Genomic DNA, 22,428 nt, shown 5'->3' with positions numbered 1-22,428 from the left:
ACGGGGTTGGGTCGTGACAGCTATGATTGTGATATACTGGTTCGGATTGGTCACACTGAGACTTGGCACAGTTGGGTTTAGATGCTATAACATAGGTGATGACTTGTATCGTGGTTATTAATTCGTGTTGACTTGTACCTTGTTGTTTTACGTGTTTATCTTGCTATGTTGTCTTATCTTGCTTTGTTGTCTTTATATACGTTAGCTAGTCTTAGTCGGCCTACGATACCTACCAGTACTTGTTGTTTGTACTAACTTGCACTTGCTGCATTCTTTTATGAATGCAGAGTACCAGGTTGGATCTACTTCGACCCCTCGTGGCTGATACTCAAGGATTGCTGACTCGAGTCTCTTCAGGATGAGCATGAGGACATTCACTACCCGAAGACTCTTTCTATTACTTACGTCTTGCTTTCCATTCTAAGACATGAAGTTGAGACTACTTATGTATTATTATTCAGACTTGTAGTATTTGGTTTAGATGCTCTTGTATAACCAGACCAGATACTGGGGTGGATTTCATTTACTTCCGCACTTATTTATATTATATTTGTGAGACTTGCATTATTTACCTTCTTCCGCTATTTTTCTATCATTTACGAATTTTGGGTCAAGGGTTCGCCTACTGAGTTGGGAAAGTTAGGTGTCTGCACGACATAGTGAAATTGGGTCGTGACAATATCAAGATGACGATTCAATAGCTAGCACTACCTTTTGAGTTCTTGATGTTCTTATGATATTATTGATCTTTGTCTCATGATTATTGATCCTGTTTATTGTTGTTGATCTCATCTTATGTCTATGACGATAGTTCCATAATGATAATCGGAGGTTTACCGGCTTTACGTCACTCTGATAGAGTTATAACACTTCCTTGAGCTCTCATGCATGCTTATATATGTATATGTAGCTATTTTCTCACACCGAGCCGCGCTATAGTCGGTCGGGTACGACACCTATTGTGCACACCACTATAGTTGGTTATGGATAACACCGAGCCTATATGGCCGAGTACAAATGACACCGAGCCTATTATGGTCGGGTATGGTACTATGATATATATATATATATATATATATATATATATATATATATATATATATATATATATATATATATATATATATATATATATATATATATATGTGTGTGTGTGTGTGTGTGTGTGTGTGTGTGTGTGTATGTGTGTGTGTGTGTGTATGAAAATGTTTTTTAAAGGAAAGCATGTATGCTATCTGCCTTAAGAGGCATCTAAATGTACAGGTTGTTCTCTATTATCTCGTGTGCTTCCATATTTTGTTATCTTGTTCTTCATGCCTTACATACTTACTACATTACCCGTACTGACGTTCTTTGTTTGTGTACGCTGCGTTCATGCCCACAGGTAGACAGGGAGACGGTTCAGACCCTTAGGCTTCCTTCTCAGCCCTTGTACATGAGCACTCCACTTGTTCCGGAGTTGCAGTCCAACTTGGTATGATTCTTTTGTGTACCGTTGGGCATGGCGGGATCCTGTCCCGTCCTTATTATGTTATGCACTCCAGTAGAGGCTCGTAGATAGATGCAGCTAAAGATTCCATGACCTTCTCAGTCCATACTTTGTTGTATCGTTATATTTTGATATACTTGGCGGCTTGTGTACTTGGGTTGAGCTTGATGGCATATATACATATCTTCTGGGCTTGTGTCCCTTACAATTTATGTTATTTCTTAGTTAACAATATGGCCCACTAAGGTATGATTATGTGATGCATGTATGTCTTGTGGTGCTCAGTAGGCTAGCTCCGGCTGCCCATCATGGCCCTTCGGTTGGGTCTGACATTGACGAGTAAGAAGCTTATATATTTCAGGACTAGAAAAATGGGGGTGTGCTATGGCCATGTGACGCACGCCTATCGCACAAAATGGGGTCGCGTGATGGTCATGTGTTGTACACCCATCGCACTTGTCTCTTAGATTAAGAGACAGGTTTTTTGTGTGCCTCCCGCGTGATGCGCTGGCTTCCCTACAGCCGACAATATTAAGTAAAATGAGCATAACCCCTAGAAAAGAGATCCATTTCAGCTCCACCATAGATGATTGAAAAGTTATTTCAAAGATCTACAATTTTCATGTTTTGTGTTTTCATAGATTCCTAGTGTCACTACCTGAAAACTGGTCATAAGTTAAAACTACCGCAGACTTAGATGAATTAAGAAACTTTTATGAACTTCACTATTTGGTTTGACTTCAAAGCGGCTATCTTTCACCTAAATTCATCCCGAATGGATTCTAATAGCTAAATTATCACATAAATATTCATTATACACATTCATACCTAACCCAGATTTACGGAGTTTTACAATATTCCTACAAATCATGCTTTTACCACTTTACGAGAAAAAATAAAATATCCAAATCATGGAATTCATGTTTAAATTTGAAAGCTTTATAATTCAATTTTAATCTTCCCCTGATAGGGGAAATCACCGCTATATATATATATATTATAATACACATAAGTTTTAATGCGGGTTTGTCCCTCACACGCACAAACCTTGCAAACAAAAAAAAATTAAAGGTGGAAAAACATGTTCAAAAAGAGACATACATCAATTCCTATTATAACGCTACCAAACAGTTTTTTCAACGTTCAACAGTCACTCTATAATTGATTTAGATGAGAAAGATTTGAACTTTACACCTTTCCCTAGAATTTCCACCCCTTTTGAAAACTATGGTTTTTTAAGCCAGTTTCGTGTTCTTGCTTCCCCACATGAATCACCCATGGATTTTTATTGTTTCTAATACCCTACACTAGTCTAAACCCTTTCAATAACATCAGAAAAATAAAGGATCACACCTTTTTAAGGAGTCCCAGACGTCCCTTCTTCTTCTCTTTCTTGAGTTTCAAGAATCTAAGGGTTTTGAAGGATGAACTAGTGTTAATTTATTGTTAGAATGAAGAAGTAATGATGGGAATTGATCAAGAACTTACCATAGATGTTTTGAGGACACCCTAGGGTAGTTTTCTCTCCAAAAGTGGTCCAAAATGAAGTGGGGAAGGGTTTTGCGTCGTAAGTAAACTAACATAAGCTCGGAGAGGTCATGGAACTCTTAACAGTTAAGGAATACTTTTAACAAGTGCTAACTAAGAGTCTAAAGGTTCCGAGATCAAGCGAATGAAGGAATTAAGTTTGTCGAAACTTTGGGAAAACTTGGCAAAATTTTGTACAGAAATAAATACTTGGTCCAAATTGAGAGAGATATATCCCCTAGCATATGAGGTGTTATGGAATGCATAACCTATGTAAATTCAAGTTCAGAGAATATTCTTTCCTATGCAACTGGTGTCACACCCCATTTTAACCCGGAGTCAAAATTAGAAAGTATGACGTATTGGTGATTCCTATTTCTTTTGTTTTTAAGGAGTCGCCACCTAATTAATTTAACGGTGAATTAGGACACCTAAATACTAACAAAGGTAAAGTTGAAACTAAACCTTCGTTAATAGTCTGCTTAACCAGTGTGATTCTAGGTAAGGGCTCTATATTATCCTAAAGGGAAGGTGTTAGACATCCTTTAGAATCCGTTAACTTACGGTTATCCGACCAAACTTAGGTTAATTAATTATGGTGAGAATTTGTATAAGAGAGGATTTTGAGTGCTTATTTTAAATAAAAATTTATAAATATTGCTAAGGCTTTAAATAAGAGTAATAATGATATTGTTTGAAATGATACTTGTAGAAAACATAATAACGTGTGTAAAAGAAGATTCTAAAAAAAAAATTAAATGAGACTTGAAAATATTGATGAAGCCTCAAATGAAAGATAATATTTAATAAGATTTATAGGAAATGTGATAATTTGCATGAAATAAAACTTACAAGCATTGTTAAGATAAAAATGTCATTTAAAGAAGACTTATAGATATGGCTAAACTTCTAAATAAAATGTTGTTTAACATAAGATTTGTATAAAATGTGATGGTTTGCATATAATGTGATAGTTTTCAAGAAAAGGGCTTATCAAATTTGAATCTTTGAATAAAATTATGTCATATGGATACGGTGACATAAAAAATCTAAACTTATCTACTTATCTTTATAAATAGGATACAAAAGAAGTGAGTTTTCTTTTTCCTTTTATCATTTTTTATTAATTATGCCTAGCTGAAAAAAAGAGTACGCTCGATTGATTCAAACCTGAAGAATTATTTACAAAATAGACTAGAGTTTGTATTTGCGTATTAGCGATATTTTTTTAAATATAATATTTTAAAGTAGCAGAACATGATTTCTTTTACTCCAAGTACGTTATTGAAAATCAACTATCTTAACAAAAAAAAATATATATTATAGATACTTTAAATTGACTACCCGTTATATTAAACTAACCCAACGATTCTACTAAGGTTTATCTAAGTTAAGAAAAAAAATAAAATAAAAGCAGAATAAAAGGTTAGTCACATAATACAAATCAAAATGAAAATGAAATAAGGAAGAGAAAATCAAATGGACCCAGCCCGTTTTGGGGCTGTTGGATCCGTTTGCTATTGGGTTTCGGCTCATTAGTTTTTTTTTTTTGTATCGCTGTGGTTCTGGGCTGCTGTTGGGCTGGACACGGAGAAGAATTTGTTGGGCATTTGACCCAACATTGGATGCGGAGGAAGATGAGTCCCCCGGACTCATATGCGATGTTCATGCGTAAGATGAAAAGAAAAGGTTTAGGATATAATCAAATGAATAAGATCAAAGCACGTAAATTATACGCTCAAAGCGGATTAGATATATGCGGTGTATAATTCATGTATATTCCATACATACATATGTATAACCGATCGAACATGCTTGCAATATCGGAATCATAACGAAAAGATCAAGCAAAACAGCCAAACCGAACATGCTCCCCAGATCTGATTTATTTTTGCACTTCACTAAATATAGCGATCCGTAAGCAACTTAATGACTTTTAATTAACACAACGGATTGCCTCTGATTGATATATCAAACAATCTCCAAACCAAGCGAACATGGGTTAATGCATGTAAACTGGATAAAACTAAATAATATTCCTGTCATGCCACTTGATGTTTCAACATCAATCGATCAACGACACCCCTTAAGACACTCATAGAATTCCCTAAGATATGCTTCCCATTATAAGACATAATGTTTTAATGGTTGGTTTAGACCGGTAGACCAACAGAGGGACCAGTTTCGGACAATATGGATATAGAGAAAAAGTGCACAATCAAACAGGGATTTAATTAGATAGATTAGATGTAGGCGGAGCACATACGAGACACCTAAATTTGGCATGAAAACAAAAGGTTTTACAGGCAAACAACCTGCCCACATATATTTACTGCTACAAAGACATGAAGTTAATCACTTATAAGACTAAAACAGAAATGACTACTGAAATTAAAAGAAACACTGCTTAGTAACCTGCAATTACAATACTAGTATTGCAAATTAGGCCAGTAGTGTGCACTTTCACCCTTCTTTTATGAACGTACCAAGAGACAAAAGCTTAGGCTCGGAAACAGGTTTCACAGAGCAAAATAAACAGAGACTAGACTCCTTCAACGTTATTAGTTTAGATAAGCAGGCATTTAGCTAAGTTTCTTCGGAGATTAATTCATGTAATGCAATAGCACGGTTTAGCATTTACAAAAGGGAGTTAAAGAAGATCCATCCACTGCAACAATTAAGCAGTCATGATCATAATAAGGTGAGCACGCTTTCAACATGTCCTTTTAAGCAGTTCAGGTTAATATCTTATTCTTAAAGTTGTATGAGACACAAACATCATGAAGGGGAGGGACACTGTGATCTAAATCTGTTCATAGATGAAACAATTTAAGCGAGAAAAGGAAAAAATATCACTGATCAAGTTGGACCCTGAAAATAACATTCAAACACAACCTTGCAGTTAACTGGTAGGCCGTTCAAATCATTACACTATCATAAGCTTTATTAACTAACACAATAAAACTTAAATAACTATACTAGTAAGAACATAGATAAGCAGATACCATAAGGTTTTCAATTAATCCATAAGTGACACAACAAAATGCCCAGTTATGCACCTAAATAATCAGAGATAACTAAAAAGTAAAACATTCTTTCATATATGCTAAGCAGATCCCTCCAGAGGCTCAGGTTTACACTAAACATCAGATCCTAATCAAATTTGAGCTAAACATGATAACTAACTACCGCATTCATACCAAAACTAAGCTCTTAAAACTAGTTCCAGACTAAATTAAGCACATAAGAAACTATATAATCACAGAAAATTAAATATTACTGAAATTGAACTAAAAGGAGAAGGATTTATTTTTGTTCAAATAATACATTGTTTGAAAGTCCTAAAGGCCGTGGTCTCTTCTGTTATACCCCAGTAGATTTGTCAAAAAAATGTTAACAACATACCACTGATGAAACGGTTTTTCCCTTTTTCTCTTTTTTTATAAAAATGTTAACAACATACCACATACAAACATATTTTTCACAAGCTATGTGTAATCTTTAAGAAAATACAGGAGTATTAATGCATGTTCCTCTACGGAAAGTAACTCAACCCACACAGAACATATATATTTTTTTTTATTTTTTTTTTATGGTAGCATTTTAACAGGCAGGCTTCTGCTTTAAAACAAATCACAAACGCAGAATCATGAACACACAACCAAGAACTAAGCGGAACTGAAAAGGAATAGCACTGACCTTTTCCGGGTGCAGCGAAGTGGGTACGGGTCTTCGATTCACACTCGAAACACTTCAAATTCGATGTCGCGAGACTCGAATTCGCGACAAACGCAGAGCAGACGAAAAAAATTGTTTGAGTATTTTTTTTATTCGATGTTTCGTGATATTGTGATAGCTAAAAGAAAATACTTTGCAGGGGTTTCTTGAACCGAAAAATCGGCTACTGGGAATTTGCTGAATCAAAAGGATCCTGTTCTTTGGGAATGTTTTCAATCCAAAAATAGGGGTTCAAGAACTCGTTTTTGTAAGGGGATTTTTTGATTTTATGGTTTCAATTCTTGAGGGGTTTCCTGAATCCAAATATCCTCTCCGTTTCTTGAGGTAATTTTATGAACCAAAAAAAACCCCCCCGTTAATGGATGATGAAACGAATACTTATAGACTGATTTCGGGTTTGAGTTTGAGAGGAGCGGGGACAAAGATGAGTGGAGAGAGGGAGATGAGGCGCGGTAGGGACGAGGAGCGTGGTGGGGTAGCGGTGTGGGGGTCGTCGGCGAGGTGGGGACGAGGAGCGTGGGAGTGGGGTAGCGGTGTGGGGAAAGGAGCGGAAGAGAAAGGAAGAGAGGGAGGGGGTGAGCGGCGGAGGTGATAAAGGAGAGAGAGAGAGAGAGAGCCGAAGGAGGCGGAAAAAGAAAGGAGAGAGATAGGATTTAGGGTTAAAGAAAAATAAGGGATGGGCTGGACCGGGTCGGGTTAAAAATGGGCTAGTTTGGCTAAAATATAGGCTGGGCAAAATTAAAAGAGTGGGCTGGTCCGAAAATGTTGGTTAATTATTTGGGCTGGGGTGAACTAAATGATGTCAGATAAATCAAAATGTGGACTGGTTTTGTGAATTGACCCGAAAATAGTATGAGTTGATTGGGCTACTACATTTAAATAAAAGACCTATTTAATAACTTGTGTTAAAAATATTACTTAATATAAAATATGCAATTATTAGTGCTCAGATAAAAAATGGCGTTGTAATAGCCGTGCAATAATATTTCGAAAATCCACAGTAAATAAACACTATTATTTAATTATGCAAAAAAGATAAATGCGATGCGTGTGCGTAAGCTGGTAAAAAAATGCTAAAAAAATGATAAAATTGTGAATTATAATAATAGTAATAAATAATAATAATAATAATAATAATAATAATAATAATAAAAATAATAATAATAATAATAATAATAACAACAACAACAATAGTAACTGCAATAGAATAATAAAGTGCCGGTATTGATGAGAAGCTGATAATTTAGTAAAATATGACTATATATATATATTTTAATTTTTCTAAAAATATTAGAGGCGTAAATAGGTATTTTGGAAGAGAGGCGGGACAAAATTGGGTGTCAACAACTTGTCCCTCTTTGCCCGGTAATGATGAAAGAGTTGTCGGGCAAAGACGTTGACTCAGTAGCCTATTTTGTCCCGGCTAAAGGAAATTTGAGAGGATTATGGCCGAACTCCGGTCTCCGAGTTGCCTACATATCTCGGGCTACACGAGAATCAGGCCGAGTGTAGTTCTGGGACAATTACGACACCTTATGACTAATGAATCCCGATTGGCGCGAATCTTTCAAAATATTGTCCCAGTGTTGAATTATGATAACACTGGGTATTATGATAGAGACTTGAGAATTCAATTGCTGGAATGCAAAAGAATACTTGTGATTAGAGACGAGTGTTCGAGGTAGATCCTTGACCCGTGTCGGAAAGTCTTATTATCCTTCCCGACAAATTGTCCCAGTTCGCTGCCGAAGAAATAGTTCCACGAGTTGATGTGTGATGCCAACTTCGATATTGTCAAAAAGCCAACAGCTAAAAACAATTGTTAGCAATAAAGAAATATATGTGTAAATAAGACGAGGTTGGAGAAGTTACACTTGCAACCCCTGTTTTGAAAGTTGAATCCACATTCGGAGGTGGGTGCCTGAACTGAAATATAAAAATACCCGCATTCGGAGGTGGGTGCCTGCATTCGGAGGTGGGTGCCTGAACTGATATATAAAATACCCGCATTCGGAGGTGGGCGCCTGAACTGAAATGTAAGATACCCGCATTCGGAGGTGGGCGCCTGAACTGAAATATAAAATACCCGCATTCGGAGGTGGGCGCCTGAACTGAAATATAAAATACCCGCATTCGGAGGTGGGCGCCTGAACTGAAATATAGGATACCCGCATTCGGAGGTGGGCGCCTGAACTGAAATATAAGATACCCGCATTCGGAGGTGAGCGCCTGAACTGAAATATAAGATACCCGCATTCGGAGGTGGGCGCCTGAACTGAAATATAAGATACCCGCATTCGGAGGTGGGCGCCTGAACTGAAATATAAGATACCCGCATTCGGAGGTGGGTGCCTGAACTGAAATATAAAATACCCGCATTCGGAGGTGGGCGCCTGAACTGAAATATAAAATACCCGCATTCGGAGGTGGGCGCCTGGACTGAAATATAAGATACCCGCATTCGGAGGTGGGCGCCTGAACTGAAATATAAAATACCCGCATTCGGAGGTGGGCGCCTGAACTGAAATATAAAATACCCGCATTCGGAGGTGGGTGCCTGAACTGATATATACAATACCCGCATTCGGAGGTGGGTGCCTGAACTGAAATATAAAATACCCGCATTCGGAGGTGGGCGCCCGAACTGAAATATAAAATACCCGCATTCGGAGGTGGGTGCCTGAACTGAAATATAAAATACCCGCATTCGGAGGTGGGCGCCTGAACTGAAATATAAAATACCCGCATTCGGAGGTGGGCGCCTAAACTGAAATATAAAAATACCCGCATTCGGAGGTGGGTGCCTGCATTTTGTTTTTAATAAAAGTGAGGGCCGAACCCGATATGGGTTGCCTACGTATCCAAAAGGAAATCAGGCCACACGTAGTTCGACTCATACAACAAAACACTGAAATATTTTGAAAAAGTGGCCGAACCCGATGTGGGCTGCCTACGTATCCAACGGGAAGTCAGGCCAAACGTAGTTCGTTACATAACAAAAATGACAAACTCCGAATTCAAAAAGGCCGTAACAAAACATAGAGGCAGCATGACAAAAGGAACTAAATGTTCTAGTTGATGCCTCCGGCCTATTACAAAACGAAATTTAAACTTAAATTACTGAAACTCCCGGCGGGCTGGGGCTAAGATAGAGGTCCAATTCTGCAACTCAGGTCCTGGCTCAACAGCCTATAAAGTCAATATTTCAGCAAAGTCTTTAATTATCACAGCATGATCATCTTCATCTTCCACGAACAGGTTCTTGATTCCCTCCACGATATCATCATAGGCAACCTCAATAATTAGATCTGAAGGTTTTGAGAAAGTTTGATCAATGGTAGGAATAGGTTTTGGCAATGGAACCTCTTTCTTTTTATTCTTTCGTGCTTTCTTCACTTCTTCCTCAGTTGGCTCATATCCCAAACCGAATGTAAACTGTTGCGTAGGGAGAACGACTGGCTCAACCCGCCCATTTAATGTCTTCCCTAGCCCAAATCCAGGTTGGTACCCATTTCTCAGCATTTCTTTTGCAACCATAATCGCGGCGCATGACCTTTTAAACTCTTGAGTTTGACAGACTTCACCCACTTTAGTGACATTCACAACCTCCCAAGCGTGGTAAGCTGCTCCGTCGAACCCTCCTTCTGCCTCAATGAATGGGATGGATTGCTCTCGATAGAAAGACGTATCCCCTTCTCCATGTATACATATTTGTTGCTGATCCCACTCGAATTTGACAGTTTGGTGCAAAGTAGATGGTACAGCCCCAGCCAGATGTATCCACGGTCTTCCTAACAGCATGTTGTATGTCGTGGAAATATCCAGTACTTGAAAATCCATAATGAATTCAACAGGACCAATCAACACTTTCAACTCTATTTCTCCAATAGGGCGCCTTTGAGCCCCATCAAATGCTCGAATATTCACATCACTTGTCTTGAGCTCACTAACATTATATCCGATCTTCTTCAGACTTGTTAATGGACAGATGTTAAGTCCAGAACCCCCATCAATCAACACTTTAGCCACAAACATGTTACGACACTTGACAGTTATATAGAGCGCTTTGTTATGCATGCATCCTTCTGGCGGCAGTTCTTCATTATCGAAACTGATTCGATGACTGTCAAGCACGCGCTCGATCATCCCAGCTAACTCCTCACTAGTTGTTTCACTTGGAACATATGCTTCATTCAAAATCTTCAAGAGTGCATTTCTGTGCACATCCGAACTCAAAAGCAAAGAGAGAATAGGAATTTGGGCATTGGTCTTTTTCAACTGATCCACAACTGAGTACTCACTGGCCTTAATCTTCCTCAAAAATTCTTCTGCTTCGAATTCTGTCACGACCCTTTTAGGAGGTACATTGGTTTCCTTAGCTTGCCCCAATCTAGCTAGCTCTTCTGGGGAATAGCATCTTCCAGACCTTGTCATTCCTGATGTCTTAACCTTGTCAGTGATCGTGTCCTTTCCTCTACATTCCATCACAGTTTGTTGATAATTCCATGGTACGGCTTTTGTATCGAGCACTGGTAACTGATTTGGTGCTTGAACTACTTCCACAGGAGTTGATGAAGCTCCTAATATCTCGACAGGCACACAACCCCTTATCACTACAACCGGAGAAGCAACGGCTACAAGATCATGATCCTCCACACGATCCACAGGCACTATAAATTCGGCTGGGTCATCAACATTTTCATCTATTCCAATCATATTTATCGTGGCCCCATCATGGGTCGGGAGTGGATTGTTAACCACATTTGGTGTTGGTGCTTTGACCGTGATCTGTTTTGCTTCAATAAGATCCTCAACCTTATGTTTCAATGCGTAACAACGATCAGTGGAATGACCTTTTACCCCCGAATGATATGCACATGTTTTGGTGGGATCAAAACCTCTAGGTAGTGGATCCGGAATTCTACCTTCCACAGGATATACTAAGCCTGAAGCTTGCAGTCTTTCAAAAACAACGCTCAATGGCTCTCCCAATGGTGTAAAATTGCGAAACGGTTTATTTGGGCGAGGTGCGGATGCGTTGTTCGGATAATGAGATTGTGATGGTGGAGCTGGGTATGTTGGTGGTCGTGGAGCTCGATATGCTGGTTGTGTGTTGTAAACGGGGTAGGAAATTTGTGGTGATTGAGGTTGGTAAGATGATAAAGCTTGGTTGTATGGATATGGAGAATATTGGAAATATTGTGAGTGGTGAGCGTTAGAATGATATCGCGGGGGTTGTTGATGGTGGTATGATGTGTTTCCCAAAGCCATTACCGATGCTGCTTCTTTCTCTTTTTTCTTTCCGTTTCCGAGAGTACCAGTTTGTATGGCCCTACTAGTAGACTGTAAAGCCGCAAGACTTGTTATTCTCCCTGTCTTAATGCCATCTTCAATCATGTCCCCGGCTTTGATCACCTCTGCAAAAGTCTTTCCACCCATTGTCACCAAACGTTCATAGTATTCCGGCTCTAGCGCTTGAATGAAGAAAGTAACCATTTCTGTCTCCTCCATGGGTGGGTGTACTCTAGATGCTTCTTCCCTCCACCGTATAGCATATTCTCGAAATGATTCGGTGAACTTCTTCTTCAACTTTGTAATTGAGATTCTGTCAGGAGCGATCTCAACATGAAACTTGTAGTGATCCACAAAAGCATTTGCCAAATCATCCCAAGTACGCCATTTGGTTGTATCTTGCTTAGAATACCACTCCAAGGCTTTTCCACTCAAACTCTGATTGAATAGTTTGACTCTTATCCCTTCATTCTTCCCCACACCAATCAACTTTTCACAATAGACTTTCAAATGGAAGAAAGGGTTCCCCGACCCATCAAACTTCTCAAATTTTGGAATCTTGTAACCTGGTGGCAATTCTACCTCAGGAAATGCACATAATTCTTCATATCTCACGCTTTGGTTACTACCAAGTCCACGCAAACCTCTCATGGCATCCTCCAAACTTTTGAGCTTTCTATTTATCATTTCATCATTAATTGACCGTGCCTCATTTTCAACTTCGACATAATGATCAACATCTGTGCGACATTGTCCCTGGATTTGTGTCATGGGTGGAGCTGTGGTATAAGTATATACTGGCGGAACTTGATGTGTATTGGTAACATCATGTGCCGGCGGTATGAACTGAGTTTTTGAAGAGGTGGCTGTAAATAAAAGGGGAGCATTTTGAGTGAGGGGTTCGGAACGAACCGGCTGAGAGGTGGTAAAATAATTTGCTTGGTTAAATTCGTCCAAATTTGGGAATGGATGTGGCATAGGCAAAGTCTGACGAACCCCATGAGATGGAGTCATATGTGGTGGCGTTTGAGAAAATGACCGGTTGTGAAGTACCATGTGACTTAATTCAGCAACTCGTCGCTCCAAACGAGCAATGATCTCCAAATGTGTTTCTGGTTGATTAGAAGATGTGGGATCATTCGTGATCGGCAAACTAAGAGATGGCTCAGATGAAGTGGTTGCATTGATCAAACTTTGCTCCATTTTAGAACGAGTCTTTTTAGTTAACCAGATGATTAGTGATGAGTCAGAGTCTGATTTTTTGGCTCTAGACCGTGTGAAATATGGATGCTCCGCCAGTTCCCCTTTAGCACAAGTCAACCTTTTTATTTTGAAAAATAAATTTTAAAAAGAAAAAAGATAAAACAAGAAAAAAGAAAAAAGAAAATGAGTCAGTATACGGTAAGGACATATTATTGCATATAAACACATTATTGCACATAATACATTACGTTCTATAATGCAAGGGACCTCTTTATGCCAGAGGTAGGCCTAACGAACATTTGAAGGACAAACATGTTTTTTGATGTGTCATTCCATAACTCTTTCTAAAACTAGTTTACAAGAGTAATAAAAATTTATTACATGCCAGTCAATAATACAATTCAAAGTTAATCTAAGATATCTAATACTTCAACTCCACTAATTTCCTTTGGCTGTCTTCAAACCTCCGGCATTAATTTTGGATGCTCCACAACAACCTGCAACAAAAGGTTAGTTTCCTTGAAATATTTATCTATAGAGTATTAGGTCCACATAATCCACATATTTGTCCTCCAAATAATGCGCATAGATAGTGAGTAGTGTCACTTAGAGTCATAGACTCATTTGGACATTTGGTAAGGTTGACTAATGGACTTAATACACCAAGGGTATTAAGCCTCCTAGGTTTAAAATGATGCATGTCCTTACAAGGTTTTGGTTTTCGCTCTACCTAGGTAGACTAAGAATGGTTTTCCTATGACACAAGGCTCCCCCAAGCGGACAACTTGGAAGTGGAAAGTCCGTGGCCGTCGACTGCACCGCCGATCGACTAAATCCACAAGACCAATCCAACTAAAAGGGGTAATTTAGTAGTGCACGGGCGCAAACTGCGAAGCCGCTTTAAGTGTGTGAATATGTGTGAGTTTTCCAGGAGTGGAAGAAATATGAGCGGAATGCCAATTTAAGGAAAGCAATAACATACATATTACATAGAAATGCATATAAAGAATAAAACAATAATAAACATTTAAAAGCATATAAAGCAAAAATACAGGAAAAATAAAGCAAAACAAACAAAACATCCAACAAATTATTTATTAACCTAAGTTGTTATGGTTAAGAACCTAAAGTCCCCAGTGGAGTCGCCAAGCTGTCACACCCCATTTTAACCCGGAGTCAAAATTAGAAAGTATGACGTATTGGTGATTCCTATTTCTTTTGTTTTTAAGGAGTCGCCACCTAATTAATTTAACGGTGAATTAGGACACCTAAATACTAACTAAGGTAAAGTTGAAACTAAACCTTCGTTAATAGTCTGCTTAACCAGTGTGATTCTAGGTAAGGGCTCTATATTATCCTAAAGGGAAGGTGTTAGACATCCTTTAGAATCCGTTAACTTACGGTTATCCGACCAAACTTAGGTTAATTAATTATGGTGAGAATTTGTATAAGAGAGGATTTTGAGTGCTTATTTTAAATAAAAATTTATAAATATTGCTAAGGCTTTAAATAAGAGTAATAATGATATTGTTTGAAATGATACTTGTAGAAAACATAATAACGTGTGTAAAAGAAGATTCTAAAAAAAAAAATTAAATGAGACTTGAAAATATTGATGAAGCCTCAAATGAAAGATAATATTTAATAAGATTTATAGGAAATGTGATAATTTGCATGAAATAAAACTTACAAGCATTGTTAAGATAAAAATGTCATTTAAAGAAGACTTATAGATATGGCTAAACTTCTAAATAAAATGTTGTTTAACATAAGATTTGTATAAAATGTGACGGTTTGCATATAATGTGATAGTTTTCAAGAAAAGGGCTTATCAAATTTGAATCTTTGAATAAAATTATGTCATATGGATACGGTGACATAAAAAATCTAAACTTATCTACTTATCTTTATAAATAGGATACAAAAGAAGTGAGTTTTCTTTTTTCCTTTTATCATTTTTTATTAATTATGCCTAGCTGAAAAAAAAAGAGTACGCTCGATTGATTCAAACCTGAAGAATTATTTACAAAATAGACTAGAGTTTGTATTTGCGTATTAGCGATATTTTTTTAAATATAATATTTTAAAGTAGCAGAACATGATTTCTTTTACTCCAAGTACGTTATTGAAAATCAACTATCTTAACAAAAAAAAAATATTATAGATACTTTAAATTGACTACCCGTTCTATTAAACTAACCCAACGATTCTACTAAGGTTTATCTAAGTTAAGAAAAAAAAAAAAAGCAGAATAAAAGGTTAGTCACATAATACAAATCAAAATGAAAATGAAATAAGGAAGAGAAAATCAAATGGACCCAGCCCGTTTTGGGGCTGTTGGATCCGTTTGCTATTGGGTTTCGGCTCATTAGTTTTTTTTTTTGTATCGCTGTGGTTCTGGGCTGCTGTTGGGCTGGACACGGAGAAGAATTTGTTGGGCATTTGACCCAACATTGGATGCGGAGGAAGATGAGTCCCCCGGACTCATATGCGATGTTCATGCATAAGATGAAAAGAAAAGGTTTAGGATATAATCAAATGAATAAGATCAAAGCACGTAAATTATACGCTCAAAGCGGATTAGATATATGCGGTGTATAATTCATGTATATTCCATACATACATATGTATAACCGATCGAACATGCTTGCAATATCGGAATCATAACGAAAAGATCAAGCAAAACAGCCAAACCGAACATGCTCCCCAGATCTGATTTATTTTTGCACTTCACTAAATATAGCGATCCGTAAGCAACTTAATGACTTTTAATTAACACAGCGGATTGCCTCTGATTGATATATCAAACAATCTCCAAACCAAGCGAACATGGGTTAATGCATGTAAACTGGATAAAACTAAATAACATTCCTGTCATGCCACTTGATGTTTCAACATCAATCGATCAACGACACCCCTTAAGACACTCATAGAATTCCCTAAGATATGCTTCCCATTATAAGACATAATGTTTTAATGGTTGTCTTAGACCGGTAGACCAACAGAGGGACCAGTTTCGGACAATATGGATATAGAGAAAAAATGCACAATCAAACAGGGATTTAATTAGATAGATTAGATGTAGGCGGAGCACATACGAGACACCTAAATTTGGCATGAAAACAAAAGGTTTTACAGGCAAACAACCTGCCCACATATATTTACTGCTACAAAGACATGAAGTTAATCACTTATAAGACTAAAACAGAAACGACTACTGAAATTAAAAGAAACACTGCTTAGTAACCTGCAATTACAATACTAGTATTGCAAATTAGGCCAGTAGTGTGCACTTTCACCCTTCTTTTATGAACGTACCAAGAGACAAAAGCTTAGGCTCGGAAACAGGTTTCACAGAGCAAAATAAACAGAGACTAGACTCCTTCAACGTTATTAGTTTAGATAAGTAGGCATTTAGCTAAGTTTCTTAGGAGATTAATTCATGTAATGCAATAGCACGGTTTAGCATTTACAAAAGGGAATTAAAGAAGATCCATCCACTGCAACAATTAAGCAGTCATGATCATAATAAGGTGAGCACACTTTCAACATGTCCTTTTAAGCAGTTCAGGTTAATATCTTATTCTTAAAGTTGTATGTGACACAAACATCATGAAGGGGAGGGACACTGTGATCTAAATCTGTTCATAGATGAAACAATTTAAGCGAGAGAAGGAAAAAATATCACTGATCAAGTTGGACCCTGAAAATAACATTCAAACACAACCTTGCAGTTAACTGGTAGGCCGTTCAAATCATTACACTATCATAAGCTTTATTAACTAACACAATAAAACTTAAATAACTATACTAGTAAGAACATAGATAAGCAGATACCATAAGGTTTTCAATTAATCCATAAGTGACACAACAAAATGCCCAGTTATGCACCTAAATAATCAGAGATAACTAAAAAGTAAAACATTCTTTCATATATGCTAAGCAGATCCCTCCAGAGGCTCAGGTTTACACTAAACATCAGATCCTAATCAAATTTGAGCTAAACATGATAACTAACTACCGCATTCATACCAAAACTAAGCTCTTAAAACTAGTTCCAGACTAAATTAAGCACATAAGAAACTATATAATCACAGAAAATTAAATATTACTGAAATTGAACTAAAAGGAGAAGGATTTATTTTTGTTCAAATAATACATTATTTGAAAGTTCTAAAGGCCGTGGTCTCTTCTGTTATACCCCAGTAGATTTGTCAAAAAAATGTTAACAACATACCACTGATGAAACGGTTTTTCCCTTTTTCTCTTTTTTTATAAAAATGTTAACAACATACCACATACAAACATATTTTTCACAAGCTATGTGTAATCTTTAAGAAAATACAGGAGTATTAATGCATGTTCCTCTACGGAAAGTAACTCAACCCACACAGAACATATATATTTTTTTTTATTTTTTTTTTATGGTAGCATTTTAACAGGCAGGCTTCTGCTTTAAAAAAAATCACAAACGCAGAATCATGAACACACAACCAAGAACTAAGCGGAACTGAAAAGGAATAGCACTGACCTTTTCCGGGTGCAGCGAAGTGGGTACGGGTCTTCGATTCACACTCGAAACACTTCAAATTCGATGTCGCGAGACTCGAATTCGCGACAAACGCAGAGCAGACGAAAAAAATTGTTTGAGTATTTTTTTTATTCGATGTTTCGTGATATTGTGATAGCTAAAAGAAAATACTTTGCAGGGGTTTCTTGAACCGAAAAATCGGCTACTGGGAATTTGCTGAATCAAAAGGATCCTGTTCTTTGGGAATGTTTTCAATCCAAAAATAGGGGTTCAAGAACTCGTTTTTGTAAGGGGATTTTTTGATTTTATGGTTTCAATTCTTGAGGGGTTTCCTGAATCCAAATATCCTCTCCGTTTCTTGAGGTAATTTTATGAACCAAAAAAAACCCCCCCCCCGTTAATGGATGATGAAACGAATACTTATAGACTGATTTCGGGTTTGAGTTTGAGAGGAGCGGGGACAAAGATGAGTGGAGAGAGGGAGATGAGGCGCGGTAGGGACGAGGAGCATGGTGGGGTAGCGGTGTGGGGGTCGTCGGCGAGGTGGGGACGAGGAGCGTGGGAGTGGGGTAGCGGTGTGGGGAAAGGAGCGGAAGAGAAAGGAAGAGAGGGAGGGGGTGAGCGGCGGAGGTGATAAAGGAGAGAGAGAGAGAGAGAGTCGAAGGAGGCGGAAAAAGAAAGGAGAGAGATAGGATTTAGGGTTAAAGAAAAATAAGGGATGGGCTGGACCGGGTCGGGTTAAAAATGGGCTGGTTTGGCTAAAATATAGGCTGGGCAAAATTAAAAGAGTGGGCTGGTCCGAAAATGTTGGTTAATTATTTGGGCTGGGGTGAACTAAATGATGTCAGATAAATCAAAATGTGGACTGGTTTTGTGAATTGACCCGAAAATAGTATGAGTTGATTGGGCTACTACATTTAAATAAAAGACCTATTTAATAACTTGTGTTAAAAATATTACTTAATATAAAATATGCAATTATTAGTGCTCAGATAAAAAATGGCGTTGTAATAGCCGTGCAATAATATTTCGAAAATCCACAGTAAATAAACACTATTATTTAATTATGCAAAAAAGATAAATGCGATGCGTGTGCGTAAGCTGGTAAAAAAATGCTAAAAAAATGATAAAATTGTGAATTATAATAATAGTAATAAATAATAATAATAATAATAATAATAACAACAACAACAATAGTAACTGCAATAGAATAATAAAGTGCCGGTATTGATGAGAAGCTGATAATTTAGTAAAAAATGACTATATATATATTTTAATTTTTCTAAAAATATTGGAGGCGTAAATAGGTATTTTGGAAGAGAGGCGGGACAAAATTGGGTGTCAACAACTGGCAAATCGCATATATGAGAATCACGGAATAAATGAAATCCATACGAAAATGTATGTCGTACATTTTAGCCGTACTTTACCCGAATTTTCCAGAAAGTTGAAAATTTGACCTTCCAAGTTCGGGCTGAAAGTACTGGCCGTACATTGAAGTACGGCCCATACATTTTGGCCTTACTTTAAGGTCAGTGGAAAATTTTCTGGCCTATAAATAGATTTCCCACGACTTGGGGCTCATTTATTCACCAATAGAGATCCCTAGTGACCCTCTAAGCTCTCTTAAATATCCCAAATCATTTCAAGAGATGATCAAGCCAAACAATCCCCAACTAGTTCATAAATAATGGTTTGTTCTTGCTTCTACTTGGAGTTGTGGTGAATTTGGCCACGACGAAAGTTGTGTGTGGCTAAAGTTCTTCAAGTATAAGGTATGTTCTTCATCTTGTTTCTTATGTTGAGTTGATTTGAAGGTTAAACAAGTCTTATTAGTGAAAGGAGTTATGGAGAAAAGTCATAAAGTGTTGTGTTGTAGTTGATGGCTATGGATTGAATTTGAAAAGAAGTTTTGGATGGATTTGAGTCTAGTTTGTATGTAATTTCTTGGGTATGATATTGATAGTGTCACGACCCAACCCGCCATGACTGGCACCCACACTAACTCCTAGTGGGCGAAGCAATACGCTTAACTATCTACTCATTCAATGTCCATTTTTACTTAGTCAATTCATTCAGTTCACAATAAATTAAACGCAAGATTAAGTCCATGCCATAAAAAAATAATGTAAATGCGGAAGTCCTAACTATTACAACCCTAAAATCTGAAAGTCACGGTACAAGGACTTTAACATGTCTAAGGAATCCATACTGTCTGAAATAACTAAACATCAATGTCTGGAATGGAAATAGATATTAAAGAAGATCTTTGGGCGGCCTGGCACAGATAGAAGGTCACCCTCAATCTGTCAGCAAATGGCCTCAAGCTAAAAATCAGGTCGAGTAGCAGCCTCCGGATCGCAATCTACACTGAAAAAGAATACAGCAAGGTAGTATCAATACAAACACTATGTACTAGTAGATATCATAGGCCGACTAAAATTAGTATCATGCACGAATCATAAAATCAATAAAGTAGACAGACCAGTCAACAACACATAATCAGATAGCCAACACCAAGTCAACCAATGATATTAACAAATCAAGTCAACAGAGGCAACCAATGGAATAAACCTCATAACAACATTCTCACTTACTCAGTCACTTGTCACTGGTGTACATACATGCTAATTGGTGTCTTTGCCTAATAGCTATGATCTGCAGGGGACCCATGGCGTCCATGTACCCTCACTCCGGAATCTTACCTCAGATCACGAGCCTTTGACTTAGGCCACATCCTCACCCCCTGTCAAATGTGCCCAAAATCTAGGTTACATCCTCACCCCCTTTCAAATGCGCATTTTCTATATATATATATATATATATATATTGTCACATCACTTGTAATGAGCGATTATCAAGTAGTATATCATTTTCATCAAGAAGATCATACTAACTTCTCACCACAATTATCATCAAATTATAGATCACCACACATCGAATAATGGCATTTAGCCCACATTATCACTCAATCAATAGCATATAGGAATTCCAACCACACATTAGGCCTGAGGAGTAGACATGTTTTCTCCTATCAATCTCATAACACATACGATCAACTAATCAAAGTCTAACTCAAGTAAACCATAACCTACCTTAATTGCAGAGTTGGAACAATGCGAATCACTCCGCAATAGCCTTTCCCTTTCATAATGCCTCGGAACGCTCAAAGTCTAGAAATTAAGATGTTAAATAAGTCACAACACTCTAGTCAACAATATCAATTCAATGAACACCCTTCCACTTTACCCCTTTCTAATGGGTGAATGCTTACTAGGTGTAAATCATCCTAACATTGGCCTTAGCAACCATAAACTATCAATTCATAAGGTTATTCATTCAAGTTATCTCTGACAAGCAATTTCTGTGATTAAGCTACCATTTTTATGAAACCTTAAGTCTCAATTCACTTTGTTCATGTCTCTAATGGTTCAAATCTTAATTAGAAATGATAACCCAAGCCTTTAGATGATAACCACAGAATAATATTCATAACCCACCAACCATTAAAGGTCTATTAAGTTCTAGGGTTATTAGTCCTCAATTCACCATTGTAGACCCATTAGAAAGATGATAATCTTAGAGATGAATGCGTAATGAAGAGGAAGGATTGAGACTTACCTCTCAAGAATATTCTTGCCCTAGCCTTAGAATTTTGCCCTAGGTGCTCCTCGGAAATTGTTTTGGATTTTTATGAATAAAGAATTCAGACTAAGTGTTTAAAAACTGGGATTCTACCCCCCTCGACCGCTGCGGCCGTCGTTCTGTCTGTTGCATCAGACGTCCACTTAATGCCAACTTCCGCTGTGGGGAGCACGGACCTACCATAGCGCAAGTGCTACAGTGGCCCGGTGTCTGCCATAGCGGACATCCCCATTTATGGCAATTCCGCGGTGACGAGAGATCCGCCACTACAGCGGTCCCATCGCAGCGGTATTTCGCCCGCCGCAGCGGTTCCATTGAACCAGTGAGCTCGCTAATCTCACCAGTTTTGTACTCTACTTTTCCAAATTCGTAAACACAAAGAGGGCACTAGATACCAGAAACTTACCCAAGTTTTACCATTGGATCCAATTTTTCGACTAATTCCCGAGGCCATCTGCTCACATACCATACACATAGACACACATAAAAATGCGCTACGAATGCGCCCGTGGACTTGGAATTCCCAACAGAGGTCTCATTGACAGAGTCAACCCCCGACGCCTTAATTCCAATTCCCAAACCAAGTCCCAAAATGCATCCGAGTGTATTAGGAACCGAACCAAATACACGCATAAGTTCTAAAAAACCATCTGGACCTCTCGGAATCTACGGAATCCCGAAAAAGGTCTGTTATCCAAAATTCAACTTTGGGTCAATTATTTTTCACTTTAAGCCTAAATTTCACAAACGTTGCTCGAATTCGGTCTAGACACCTCGAGAAGCGTGCCAACGGTCCCCTCGGGTAAAAAATGAGCTAATCTATACTTGGGAAAGGGCGAAAATGCCGAAAATGCCGAAAAGACCATAACCACCAAACGAGTCGTTACACCTAGGGTTTGCGAAGAAAGGGAAGAGAGAGAGAGAGAGAGAGAGAGAGAGAGAGAGAGAGAGAGAGAGAGAGAGAGAGAGAGAAGAGGGGGGTATAGGGGTTGTTTGGTGTAAA

Source organism: Lycium barbarum, chromosome 4 (genome assembly GCF_019175385.1).
Source record: "Lycium barbarum isolate Lr01 chromosome 4, ASM1917538v2, whole genome shotgun sequence".
NCBI classification, from domain to species: domain Eukaryota; kingdom Viridiplantae; phylum Streptophyta; class Magnoliopsida; order Solanales; family Solanaceae; genus Lycium; species Lycium barbarum.
The sequence above is the reverse complement of the archived record's forward strand: the minus strand, read 5'-3'. Positions refer to the sequence as shown.